This window comes from Rhinolophus sinicus, chromosome 14 (genome assembly GCF_057876585.1).
Source record: "Rhinolophus sinicus isolate RSI-liver-muscle chromosome 14, RSI-T2T, whole genome shotgun sequence".
Lineage (NCBI taxonomy): Eukaryota > Metazoa > Chordata > Mammalia > Chiroptera > Rhinolophidae > Rhinolophus > Rhinolophus sinicus.
Window position 1 is genome coordinate 29,169,816 of NC_142514.1, and position 13,840 is coordinate 29,183,655.

The 13,840-nt window shown below is 51.7% G+C and overlaps 1 protein-coding gene across 6 annotated transcripts in view; it reads right to left on the reverse strand.

The window, feature by feature from the left end:
* The window catches only part of HIVEP3 (HIVEP zinc finger 3), a 435,628-nt gene that overhangs the window by 113,971 nt on the left and 307,817 nt on the right, over positions 1–13,840 (reverse strand). Inside the window, exon 1 of one of the 6 annotated variants that reach the window (XM_074334521.2) lies at positions 9,235–9,456. The exons of the other annotated variants lie outside the window; for them this stretch is intronic. The gene's annotated coding sequence lies outside the window, so the exon portion shown is untranslated. Of the gene's footprint in view, positions 1–9,234; positions 9,457–13,840 lie in introns of those variants that run through there. 6 annotated transcript variants of the gene reach the window in all.

Here is a 13,840-nt window from a genome sequence, read left to right on the forward strand (position 1 = left end):
AGTAGGATTCGGTGGGGACAGGATGTCAGCCTGGGGGTAGGAGTCAGGGAATGTGAAGACTGAGGTGGGGCCCAGGCCAGAAGGGCTTCGAAGGGCAGGCGGGCAGTTTACTGGACCCTCCCCAGGGGCAACGTGGAAGGGGGGACAGGCCGGGACCAGAGGGCAGGGAGAAGGTCAGCTGAGCTAGAAATCAGCATCACATTAAAGGGGTTCTCCTCTAACCGGGCGTGGCCACTGACACAGCACATGGATCAGTAAAGATGCTCGCCTTTCAGGGTGACAAACACACCTGTGTATATGGAAATGCTGGGAGATCCCTTGTGCCAAAGCCATACTTGACAAAGGCAGAATTTTGCCCTTTAGTGGTATTTTTTAATGAGGTTCTTTTTTAGCTCCAAAAACACCAATGTCACATGTGGGTTTCTGGGTTAGAGACCCACCACTGAGTTGTCACATGGGCTTGGTAATACTTCTGTCTCCCATGAACACAGCACACAGGGGAAGGGAAAGATCATTTGTATGCCATTTGCCATTTTTCTTCTGAGAAAAAAGAAATTAACAAAATAGGGGGAAATGTGGGAAATTGACATGCTGAAACTAAATTGACATGTTAAATGAGTCACGATTTAGCATTCATTTTGTGTTTTTCGACTTTGACCTCAGGTAATTTTAGTGCTTCCCAAAATGTTTTTCTGTGGAACTCTAGTCCAGCTATTCCTTTTACATACATACATACACACACGCACATGTGCATTGAGCATATACATATATATTCTCTAATCAATCAAGATTGCAAAGCTGCACACAAGATCCACCTCTACACACACACACACACACACACACACACACGCACACACACACTAGTCTGGAGCTTTCCAATGCACTTTCACATATGAAAGCCCCAGAAGTCCTGCAGCATAAGGGCCTGTAAGCTTTCTCCAATTTACTTGGCTAGAGCACTTTTATTTCCTCCCTATAGCAACGCCTCTTTCCATCCTGCAGCACGAGTGTTCTGTGGAACACACTATGGGAAATGTTGGACTTCTTTTATTTCACATGATCGGAGCCCGCTTAAAATACACAGCCCGTCTTAGAATGGCTATCCTACTCTTTTAAACATTAAATGCTTTCTAACAGACCCATGATATGGTTTCCTGTCCATCTGAGCATCTTTGCCTCTCCTGTATTTCAAGGTGACACCCAATGCCCACTTGCCAAGGCGATGCACAAGTCCTCTGGAAACCATTAGGAGACCAGGTTGCCCAAAGGGACTAAGCTGTGTCTCTCGGCCGTTGCATGGGGAGCCTGGGTCCATTGCTTGTTCTGAGCCCAGTGGTTTTCAGCCAGAGGCCTCCCAGAGACTCACTCAAGGCAGCTCACTTGTTTTGAGAACAGGGAATTATGGCAAGGAGGGACCGAACCTTGGAATCCCTCGTCCTCAGTCTCCTTCCTTCACTCCAGGAGACACCCTTCCCTGTCCCTAAATGTCTTCTAACGTAAAAGAAAACCAGATTACCGTTAACGCCCTTCCAGTTCTCTCATTCTGTTCTCACAGCCTCACACTACTTCTTCACAGCCATTAGTCACAACGATTCATACAGTCACATGTTACATCGCTACAGATAAAACTCAGTTTCCATTTGTCTGCCACAGCATCAAGTGAAAATGAGTTGGTGAACTTTCATCACATGTAAAGGGTGTACTTGGTATATAGCCTAAAATATTGGTTATATGGTAAACTAGAAACTCACTGGGGGGCAGTGTCCCAGGGAAATGCCTCCAAGAGAACATTCTTCCTCGAATGTGGTTACAGGCATTGGTTTATCATTTTGTTCCTTCTCACACAGGCGACTCTAGACCGCATGCGTGGGGTAACTGGGAGCAGCAGTGAGTCAATTACTCAGTGACCCCTTACGGCTTTCTTAAGTAACCCTGAGGAGGCCAGCTAGTTGTGTATGTGGATTTGTTAATTTATTTTTAAATAAACTTTTCACTTTGGAATAATCTAATATTGACAGAAAAGTTGCAAAGATAGAAGAGGGTTCCCATATACCCCTCACCCAGCTTTCTTTAATGTTAACATTTTACATAACCAAGGTACATTTGTCAAGCCTAAGACACTGACACTGATAACATTAACTAAACTACAGACTTTATTCCTATTTCACCAGTTTTTCCCTTGATGTCTATTTTCTGTTCCAGGATTCAATCCAGGATCCCATATTGCATTTCGTCATCATATCTCCTTGGTCCATGGATTTATTTTTGTTTTCCAGAAATAAATATCATCCTTGACTGCATGCAATGTGGTATGCTGGGTACGCAACTGCCCTGTAAGGAAAAACACAGCATCTGATGGGCAGCAGAGTCTGGGTTTGAGTGTCTACTCTGCCCTTACTTGGGATATGGTCCTGGGCTTGTCACTCAGATTCCACATGTGCAACATGGAGATGATATATTCTATCTCGTTAGAGGGCTGAATGACGTAGTCTATGTGGACAGGCGTTTTGAAGGCTTAGAGCCAAATTCACTTAGAGCCCCATGAAGCTCACTTGTTATTATTGTTAATGATGGTCATGAATTAGACTCGGTGTCCTGGGTCTAACGTCAGACAGTTCAGAGTCTGAGCTGCCCGGCTGAGTTGACCATTTCAGCCTCAAATGAGATCTTTCCATACACCCCCAGGTATCCCATAGAGAAAGAAATGTCTGCTTAAATTAGTCTCAGCTCAACACTTTCTTCATGGCTCTGCTCAGATGCCACCGTATCACCTTCTCCGACCATCCTCCATACAAGAGCCCCCCCGAGCCCCTCCCCTGGCATTCTCTAACTTCTCATCCTGCTTGCTTCTCTCCCATGGCATGTATCCCATTTGCCACACTTCCCTGCTCCTTTGTTCACGGTACGCCCGCCTTCGCTAGTTTATAAGCTTCCAGGAGAGCACTGACTGTTGTCTGTTTTGGTCACTGCTGTATCCCTGCTCCTAGAATACTGCCTGACACTGGTACGTGTGCAACAGGTATTTGGGAAATGAGTGACTGGATGCTCAAGTTTTACTTGCCTCCATCCTAATAACCTAAAAACAAACTCTTCATATCCAAACATACTGTTGAATTCAAATAAGAGAAGCTATTGGGGAAGCAGGTAGCTTGGAGCCTTTGGGTCTTCTTGAAGAAAGAAAAAGGAAGTACTGCCCTTCTTTTAACTTAATTTAATGCCATTAATGCCCGTTCACCTGCCTCCTCTCCCATGAGCAGCTCTGCCAATCAGAAACCACAGTGTTTTCCTTGTCCAGAGTCTGTCTGCTGGTCACTCCACACAACCAATTCCAGAGGGCCCAGGCTGGGAAAGCTGCTGAAATCTCCACACCTCGCCAGTCCATTCCATTACTGTGCTCACTCAGCACTTGCACATCTAAGGCCTGCAGGCTTCTCAGAGCAGGAAGAAAACCAGGGGCTCCTGCTTGCAGAATGGCCTCAGTGAGGACACTGATTCAGAGAGGGGAGGGAACTGACAAATGACACATGGTGACTTAGTGGCAGGTCCAGGACAGAATCCAGGACTCCTAGCTCCACAGCCTGGTCCTGATTTCTCTTCGGCTGGAACCTCTTCTCCATGCCCACTATTGACCCAGAGGTGTGTGCTTATTTCCTTGAGCTCCAATATGGCTGTCTGCCCACCCCTGGCCATTCTGGGTACTTGATAAGCTTGGGCAGAGATGGGTGGAGATGACTCTCCAAAAGCAGCAACACATAGAACAGTAGAGCCAAGAGCCAGACAGAAAGGAAATGGGGTCACAATTGTTGAGAGCCAGGTCCTGTCTATCATTTCACTTAACACTCACTGTGCCCTGCAACGGAGGTGTCATAACCACATATCTACATGAGGAAAAGGAAACACAGAGAAGTTAAGAAATGCAGCAAGTCACACAGCAAGTCTGTAACAGAGGCAGCAGCAGAGTGAAGCTCCTCCTGGTTCTGAAGCCCTTGTTCTCTGCTCCACGACTCTAGCAGAGATCCTAAAAACCTAGACAGCACCCCAGAGGGGGTGGGTCCTAAAACAACAAAGTATTCCCTTGTTGAACTAGTTGGAACAATCCCATTCTAGAGCTGAGGAAACTGAGATCTGGAGAGAAATGCAGCTTGTCCACGGTCACATGCCCAGTGAGTGGTTGGACCTGCTAGACTCTGAGCTTCTTGACTATGTCGGCCCTCTCCTGGTGCTTAACCCAGAGCTGAGGCTACCGAAGGACTCAATCGACTGTTGATGAATAAATGAATGAACGACAAAGTAGGTTAGAAGTGGAACTTCCTGCGACTCCCACAAGTCAGGTGTTTCCCCCATCACTGCCCTAGACGTTGGCCTCAGGCTGATGTAGGTAAACACAAGCCTGAACTCAACACTGGCCTCCACACCTCATGTCCCCCTCTCTGAGTCCCTGGATCGGTCAGAGGTGCAGGCAGATGACGGAGCTGGTATTCTTTGGCCCAGGCACTGGTGTTTATGACATGGAGGGTACCCTCGTCTCAAAAGTCTGGTGTTTGAAACAAATTGGTTCATTTTTATTTAGTAGCAGCCAGTTCACAAATACTACAGTTGTTTTTATCATTCATTTTTCATTAGCGACTACAATTATTGTTTGCTGTTCACCTACTATGTAGCAGGCCCAGGTATCTCATAAGATAACTGACACAGATGGTCTCCTGTAAGCCACACAGCCACCCTGTAGGTAAGTGTGAGCACTCCCGTATTACAGACAAAGAAGCTGAGGCTTAGGAGAGATAACGGGACGTGGCCGAGGAACGTGCTAGAAAGCAGCACAGGCAGACTCAGGCCTGGAGGGCTCCATAGAATGTGCTCCTTCCATACGGTTTGTGTGCACCTGGGACAAGGCGGTCAGAGCCACAGCTAAGGAAGCATGGACACTGGCAGCAGACGGAGGGCCTGCCAGACTTCCCGGGCACCCAGCTGGTGCGGCTTCTCATCCCTAGCCTGACCTTCCAGCACCAGGTGCGTCTCCACGTGCCCAGATGCCATCCCCAGAGGCTCTGAATCAGACAGTTGAGGTGGAACTTGGCTCTTCTGTTGAAAGTCCTCAAGTGACAGCAAAGGACACCCTTGGTTAACACCCACTGCTCTCAATTCTCAGGATGTCATTTTCTCACATTCACATCCTCTTCTAGAAGGCTCCAAAATGTTTCTTAAGAAATTCATTTATTGGTTTATAAAGAATACCACGCCTGAGAACCCAAAACTTTATAATACTAGGATTCTCAACAAAGCAACACTGATTCTTATCATCCACCAATGGGGTGTGAAGGTCTGTCTATTAATCGTGACAATTATTCCCAAACAGTGTGCTATTTATGAAAAGGACTTTGGAGCCCAAAGTCCTGGGTTTGAGCCCTTGCTCTGCCCTTTACTAGCTGTTCAACCTTAAGGCAAGTCAATTGAACAAAATAGTTATTCAAAGCCTACTATGTACCCACAAGCCCTGGGCTGGGAAGACTAGAGATACAAAAGTGGACCCCAAAAGCCACGATCTCTCTTAGCTCTGAGTTCCTCCTCTGTAAAATGAGAACAGCTCTTAAGTGTGTACAATGAGGTGCCAGGACCCCGGACAGGCAGGTTCTCCCTTCACACCCCCACGGCCTCTGGAGGTAGGTGCTCAGGTATCCTGCTTTGCAGCTGAGGAAGCAGGGACTCAAGGGGTCATGTGGCTTGGGTGAGCCTGCAGCCACGTGTGGCAATGTCTGCGCTCTCTCCATGTCCACCATCCCCCTCGTCTTGTGCCCTCCCCCACTTGGCAGATGAGTCCACAGAGTGAACGGGATAATAGGAGAGAGTGCTCTGCAGCCGATCAGGAACCACACAGATGTATGACATCATGGTTATTAATAATGGAAGGAGCACAACTAATTCACGACCCCTCCAGATGGACCACCTGAATTGTTATGAACCTCCTGCAAACAGAGCATCACATTCTATATGGTAGACCGGGGAGGGGCCTTGGGAGTCCAACCCTTTCCTCATTTATAGGGGTCGGGGGTAGACACGATGGGGAGGGCAACCTTCTGAGATAGCAGAGAGAGCCCCTCCCCACCCCCCACAAACCCAGGACACTCTGAGTTTAGCTACAGTGATCGAACCATAAAGATAATTAGGTCCCAGATCAGACACCAGAAATTGCCCCTCCACAGGGCATTGGTAAGGGAATCAGCAGAGAACTGCAAGTGGAGCCTCACCATGGGCACTCAGCCCGGCTTCTACAATGCCCCAGGCTTTCGTACCTGCTCTTCTGCTGAGAATACGCTTCTCCCAAACCTTCGCATGGCTGTCATTTTTACGTTATCCAGGTCTCAGGATACATGTCAGCTCCTCAGAGAGGACATGCTGGGCCCTATCTCTACCTTCCCCCATTCTCCCTCAAGTACACACTACCTTGTTTGAGTTTCTCCATAGTGTGTGCCATTAGGAAGCATTATGTTGTCCATTATTATTTGTGCTCTCTCTTCCCACTGGAATGCAAGCTCCCATGACCACAGGATTAAGTAGTTTTCATTGCTATACTTTCCAGAAAGGAGCCTAGGACCCAGCAGATACTCCACAGACATGCTCAGCAGATCCCCCTGGATGTTGGCCTGGGTCACAGCCATCCTAGCGGCCAGCACTCACTCGCTCACTCGCTCACTCACTAAATGCTTATCAAACCTCTCCTCTGTGCCCGGCGTTCTGCTGGGCACTGGAGATTCCAATCAAATAAACGAGACAAAGTCCTTGCCCTGACAGCTTTGAGGGTTGATTGAAACAAACAACACAGTAGAAACCAGACTGTAGTAGTCACATCATGTAAGACGGAAATAGCTGACCAAGAAAAAAAAAAAAAAAAAAAAGGTAAGGGAATAAATAAATATGGCAGAAAATGGGAGAAATAAGGAAATACTGAGGAAATGCAAACAGACTGGCCCTGCAAGGGCTTCCCACTCAATACTCATCTTTGAGAGTCGGTGCCAGGCACTCCCACCAGCTCTGAGAACCTGGGGACTAGGGAACATGCCCTTTGCCACAAGTGCCTCCTGGCTGTAGCCTGGTGCACAACAGGATGTATGTGCATGTGGGAGAATGTGTACAGAAGCAGATGTGTGTGTATATGGAAGCACGTGTGTGCATATGTAGGAGAATGTATGTGAATGAGCGTACAGGATGGAGTGTGCGAGCATGTACGAGAGTGGAGGGAGAGGGAGATCTGTGTGTAGAAGTACTGTGTCAGTATGTAGGAGTGCACGCATGTGTATGTAAGTGTCTGATGAGTCTGGCACTGTTGCTGTCCACCACAGATTCCACATCTGGTTGAACTTGACATGCTAAAGTCCCCAAAACAAATGGCACATAGTAGGTAACTGATCATTATTTAATTCATTCCACAATAAGTCATTTAAATTCTTACATTTCTCAAATTCACTCTGCAGAGTGTCTACATAAAGCAGCAAGACTGGTTTCAAGAAGAGAATTCTCAACTTCTAGATATAATGGAATGTGGTGAGAGCACTGGATGAGGACTCTGGGTTCTGGTCCCTGTTTTACTACTATCTGCTGGTGACCTTGGGCCACTGTTTATTTAGCTGTGTGATCTCAGATGAGCCACTCAACTTCTCTGGGCTTCTGCTTACTCTTCATTAAAGAAGGCAATTATAACTTAGCTCTCAAAGTTTGGTTGACACGCTACAACACCTCATCATCTCTTTTGGTAACCCCTGAGGTACTATTTCCTGGAAGAGCAAGCATGTGTAACTTGAAAATGGCTAGAGGGTCAACTAGGGAAATGCTGGGTTTGACAAAGTTGAACAGATTCTTTTATTGTAGTACTTCTCAGAGCCTTTAATTTGCCAGTATACATTATGCTTGGCCAGAAGCATGACAGAGAGCTTGCAGCATTTGCCAGACTTACTAGAACAGGGAAACCTTGACTTGTGGCACAGCTTTCAGAACTAATGTTCCATGGAACGCACTTTGGGGACTCCGCTAGCAGAAACACAGGACACATTGATTGCAGATGACTGAACAGAAATGGTGTTCAGTCTCCCTAAGTCACAGAGCAGAACCATGGCAAATGCCATCCCAGAATCATCCAAACCATAGTAACTGACAAAACAGTTTCATTTATATGATGTCAGTTCTCCCTGACAACATTCCTCTGAGGACCCTCATTCCCATTTTTCAGATGATAAAATGCAACTTGAAAGAGACTAAGGAAGCTGTCCAGAATCACGAAGTGATGGACCTATAACTTGGCTTTATCAGTTTCCTCTATGTCTTTGATCAAACCATCAATAAATACATTATATGCTCCACAGATACAAGCAATTGTAGCCACTGCGCAGAGCCCCCTGAAATATTCTGAGGCTGACACCACCTGCACCTGTTCTGCACCCACCATTACTCCTATCTGGAGCGGGGGCTCCCTGCATTGGTTAAGGCAAGGGGAGGCTGCTGGGAGAAAAATCCCATGGAGTAGCAGCTGCTCAGGAAAACACCCAGGCTGTGAGGCTGGGAGTAACTCCCTTCCAGTTGCCACACCCTCACAAACACGCCAGGTACAGCCCCTCTAGGTGGTACCCCCAGTGCCAGGTGCCATTCTGCAACGGGGGTGGGGGGGGTGCGGGAAGGGCCAGAGCAATGCTAGTTTAACTCACTCCCAATAAACCTGAGAAGCTCAAGGTTGGTGGCTCTACAGTCTGAAACTGCCACCAGCTCCAGGGGGAAGCGTGGCCAAGGCTGCCAAACCCATTCCGCAGTTCCCACGGGTGTGCTGTGTCCCACCGTGTATGAGAGTTTGAGGCCTGAGAGGCGTGGCGGGTGGAGGTCTGCTGCGGGCACAGGAGGCTGTGTACGACAACGGCGAGTGCAGCTGTGCCAGGCGCGAGTGTGCGAGACAAGTGTGAACGCGGGAACGCTCGTGTCACCCCAGGGCGGTGACACCACAAGTGGTGTCGGGGAAACGCAGGCGGAGAGCCTGTGCACCAGGCAACCCCAGTCTACAGAGGAGTCCCGGAGGTCCCAGGAGTTGACACCAATGCGCTCCTGCACCCGCGCCCAGCCCTCTCCCTCGGGCCCGGCACCCGCCAGTCCCTCCATTGCTACCCGGGCCGGGGCTGCTCGCCGGCTTGGTGGTGCCGGGTTCCGGGGGCTGTCAGGCCTCGGCGGGGGAGCGGGGCGCGGGCGCTCACTGCTTACCTGCGGGCGGCTGCGGCTCCGCGGCTCCAGGCTGGGCTGCGCCGCGCTCGACTGGGCTGCGCTGGGCTGCGCGCCCGGCCTCCGCGCGCCTCGGCAGCGCCCGCTCTCTCGTCGGCTCCGCCCGACTCGGCTCCGCCCGGCGGTGCCCCGGGCGCTCGCTGGCGGCCCACGCGGCGCGGGGTGGGCGCGGGGCGGGCTGGCGGGCGGGCGCCGGCGGCGGGCGCGGCTCCGGGCCGCCCCGCGGCCGCTTGGAAGCTCCTTATTTGGGCAGTGATGTCAGGGGAAGTCGCAGGGGCCGGACCACCCACTTCTTTCCATTCACTCCCTAGAGTTTCCTGTCGCCTAGCCCGGGGGACCCCGGTGCCCGCCCTCCTGGGGCGCCTCTCTGCCCGCTTGGCCCCCGCTCCCGCCGCTCTAGGGTCGCCAGGCGCCCTGGTCACGGTGGGCCGGGGCGCGGCGGACGGGCGGCAGCCCTTGGAGGGTCTGCGTCTGGGGAATCCCCTGCTCCCGGCGGCCGCGGGGAGGGTCTGCGCGGCGGTCTCCTCGGTGACAGGCCGTGTCATTCCGGGCGCCGCCCCTCCCTCCGCGCCCGCCCCGGCTCCCGCGCTGTCATTTCCTCCGGGGCCCTCCGGGGAGGGCAGTCAGGGAAGCCCCGGTCGCCGCCGCCGGGGCTCTGCCGCTCACGCCCCGCCTTGGCCGTACCGGGGCCCTGCTGCGGGCGTCCATGGTCGTCCCCAAGGTGCGCGGTCCCCGCCTTGCTCCCCAGTGCCAACCCCGCTCCGACAGCTCCCAAGGCGGGAATTCGTCTTAATGAGCCCTGAGCGGGCGGGCGGGGCTGGCCTGGCACGGGCCTTCCTGGGCTCCAGCCTGGGGTGGGGGGCAACCCGGGGCTTCCCAAAGGCCTGACTTTACCAGAAGCTGCCTGATCCCAGGTCTTGGGACCTGAATCACACATGCTTTGGCTGGTCTCCTTTACACTTGGGGCAGCCCCCACTCAGGCCCTGACCTGCGTGCCTCCTGAAGGAGCGGAATGGCCAAGGCCTCCAGACCTCATTAGGATATGTGTTTTACAGATTCTGAACACTGAGGTTCAGACACATCAGGTGATTTGCCCACCGCCAACTCAGCAGAACCAGGGCTGACCCTGGCTTTGGCTGACTCCAGGCCTGGCCTCTCCCCGACTGGAACAGCCTCAGAAGGTTATGGGGCCTGAGGACAACGTCAGGACTCGACTGAGACAAACTAAGTGCCCGGGATGCCAACCGAAGGAGGCACTCCCCCTTCCAGTCATCAAAGTTCAAGGACCCACCGGGTGACTGGTCTCTATGCTGACCAGGGCATCCAAGAAAGCTTCTTGGAGGCCCCAGGCTTCCTCTGGCTCCAAAGTGATGGCTTCAAATTCAAGGCTCCACCTGTCTTGGGAGTGGGTTTCCTCTGACCAGAGGCCACCCGGGCCCTGGGGATAGGGCTAGTGGCCCTGGGGATTTCTGTGCTTTCTCCATACAACAGCTTCCAGCAGAGCCTCCACCCTCCCCCTAAAGCCGGAGCAAACAAACCCCTCCCAACCACCACCTTTAATGGAGGGAACCCCGACTTCCAAAAGGGCACCACACTACGTGCTGCAGCAGGAAGCCGTAGCTCCAGGGCTTGCAGGGAGTGAAGGGAGGTGTGACTGCAGCTGGACAGGGAGGCTACACCCTCATGTGCACAGTTGCATACCTGTTGGCCAGTTGCCAAGCCTCCAGCTGGTCTGTTGATCACCACCATGCCACCCTCTCCCATCTTCCATCAGCTCCCAGAGCCCAATCCCAGCTCTAAGTAAGTCGTCCTCTTTCTGAAAAAGCCACAAAGAGAAGGACCACACTCCCTGGTCTGACGTACAAGGCTCCACTGACCAGCTGCATGTCCTGTATCTCTGCCCAGCCCTTTGTGCCCTCTGCCCATCCCCCTCACCCCCAACACAACCTTACACCAGCTTTCACTCCATGGGTTCTCTGCACAGACTTTTCCTCTATCTGAAATGCCCTCTCTACTCTTCCTGCTGTCCTTCACACCCAAATCAAGGCTGCCTTTGATACAGGTCCTTCCCTTGATTAGGGCAACTGGGACAGGGGGCTCCCGGGACAGGTTCTTGCCCTTGACTCCACTCCTACCCTGCCCCTAATGCCCTGTTTACCTGAATGGGAGCAGCTCCAGGCAGGAGAGAGAAAGTGAGTGTCTTGTTATTATTCATGTGCCCCGAGGAGTGGATTTTGTCATTTGCACAAAGGCTGAGATGACAGCTTTGATCCTGCCCTAGGATGAGTCGCCTCTCCAGGCTTTAAGGGGTGACCATGGAACTTGCCAATGGATCTGGTCATCTTCCTGTGCTGTCACAAGCAGCTCAACGGTTCCTGTCTCTAGAGATGCCTACCACCCAAATTGCAGTCAGCTGGGAAAGACCGCCCCTCTCTTAGATTGGGAATTGCAGGGAACTTGCAACTTGGTACTTCTCTCCTGCAAGGACTGATTAGTTTACAAATGTTTGTTAAGTGAATGAGTGATGTTGGGTGGGGAAAGGGTAAATTGAAAGACAAACTAATCATAGGAGGGGCAGAACGGTCCAGCTCAGAGCTGTGACTGGAAGGTGGTTTTCTCCACTAGACTGGACTGGATGCTCGGAAAGCTGGGCCAAGGTGCCATCCCTGGATGGCTGCCCTGCCGAAGCTTGTTCCTTGCACTGATCCTTTGTTCCAACTTTCTGTGGTTTTGGATTGTTTTCCCCCTCCTTTCTCTTGGCAAAATCCTGTGCAGCCCCATCCAGGCAGCCTGGCATATTCCCATCCCAACCCCCAAACACACAGTCCTGAACTGGCCATAGCAAGGTGGAAGGGAAGGGATGAAGAAAAGTACAATTTATTGAGCATCTGTATTGTGCCAGGCACGGTCTCACTGGATTTCTCTGACCGCTCCAAAGATCCTGCCCTTGACCCCTCAAGCCGCACAGGCCCCAACCACCTGTGGCCATCCTTTAGGCCAGGAGTGTCAGCCTGGGAGCCTTCACCCAGCTCCTCCCACAACCAAAGCTACCTGTCCCCACCTTAAGACTCAATCCCCTAACGAATTGCCAATTCTCACTGGAAGCCAGAAGGTGTCAGGACATCAGCCTCAGAGCTCAGGGACACAGGGTGGAAACAGGCAGGCCTGTTTTAAGGCCAACAGCCTGAGCCTGACTCTGCTACAGGAGCTACCACCCCTGCCCCAGGGCCCAGGGCACCTTTCCACCCAGTAGCTGGATGGGCCCCAGGTTACCAGGCAGGTGGTGCCAGGTGCCAATTCCTTCCTATCAGCCCATCCCCTGCATATAACTGGGCCAGGTCTTGAGAAATTTCCAGAGCTTGACCCTGGGGGCCTTCCCACATTCCTTCATTCCTCAAACATGAATCAGGCCCCTTCCCTGTTCTGGGAACATGCAACACACAAACCTGTGTTCTGGGAGCTCCATCCAAGGATGGAGACTGGCAGGTAAATAGATCACCACAGTGCTACTTGCGATGCCCCACTGCTGTTCGCCAGGCCTGTGGCAGGGCAGGGGGCATGCACATAGGTAGGGAGATAAGATTCATTCTACTTCTGGGGCCCCAATGCAGAGAGACCATGGTCCAGGGGTCCCAGGCTAATTGCTAAATGCTTATTCCCATGGAAATGCTACACACACACACACACACACACACACACACACACACACACACACACACGGCTTGGTTCTGCTGTAGAGCCCACATCCTTCTGTAGAGACTTCACAGGCTAAGAACGATGAGAGCAGAGAGCAGGGTTGGCATCTGATCTGTCATCTAGGAGGCTGTCTCTCTGTGAACTTTTGTTTCTAGCTCCTAACAACCAAATTACAGATTCAGTTTGGAACACACTTCTTGTTCCTAAGAAACAGGGGACTGCCGTAGTGTTCTTGGGAGAGCTTTCTAGAGGCCACTGAACAACCCGCCCTGTAGGCCCTCCAGGTTATTTACGTTTAAATCTTGTACTTACCACCCGTCCCCCTCTTTACCCCATCTCCCAGGACTATGGTTTCTTGGACTCACTTTGTGTTGTTTTACTATTTGTGTGCATGTGGTACGTGTGTGTATGTACCTGGTGGATGCTCTCTTGATAGATCTGCTGCACACATGCAACTTCAGTCCTTCCTTCTCACAGAGGTAGCCATTTCTCTCCTGGAACAGACCTGGGACTCTTACAGTTTATGGAGCTTACCTTCGGGGGTCCCAGAAGACTCAGCCCCAACCTCTCTCCCCAGCCTGAGGGCTGGGTTTCTGGCTTCCTGACTCAGTTGGGCACTCACTTGAACCTGATGCTGTGGGTAGCAGTGTGGGCCTTGGAGCCACAGGACCTAGGTTCAGATCCCAGCCCCACACTCACTGTGTGACCCTGGGCATGTTACATGACGTTGCGTATCTTGACTTCCTCACCTCAAAGGGCTGCTGTGAAGATTTGACAAGATTTGACTGCCATAGAGCCCTGGATAGAGCACCCAGCACCTAGCAGATGCTCAGTAAGTGGTAGCGATAGTTACTTTGTTCCCATATTGTGACCCAGAATCCTGCTCCTCCCA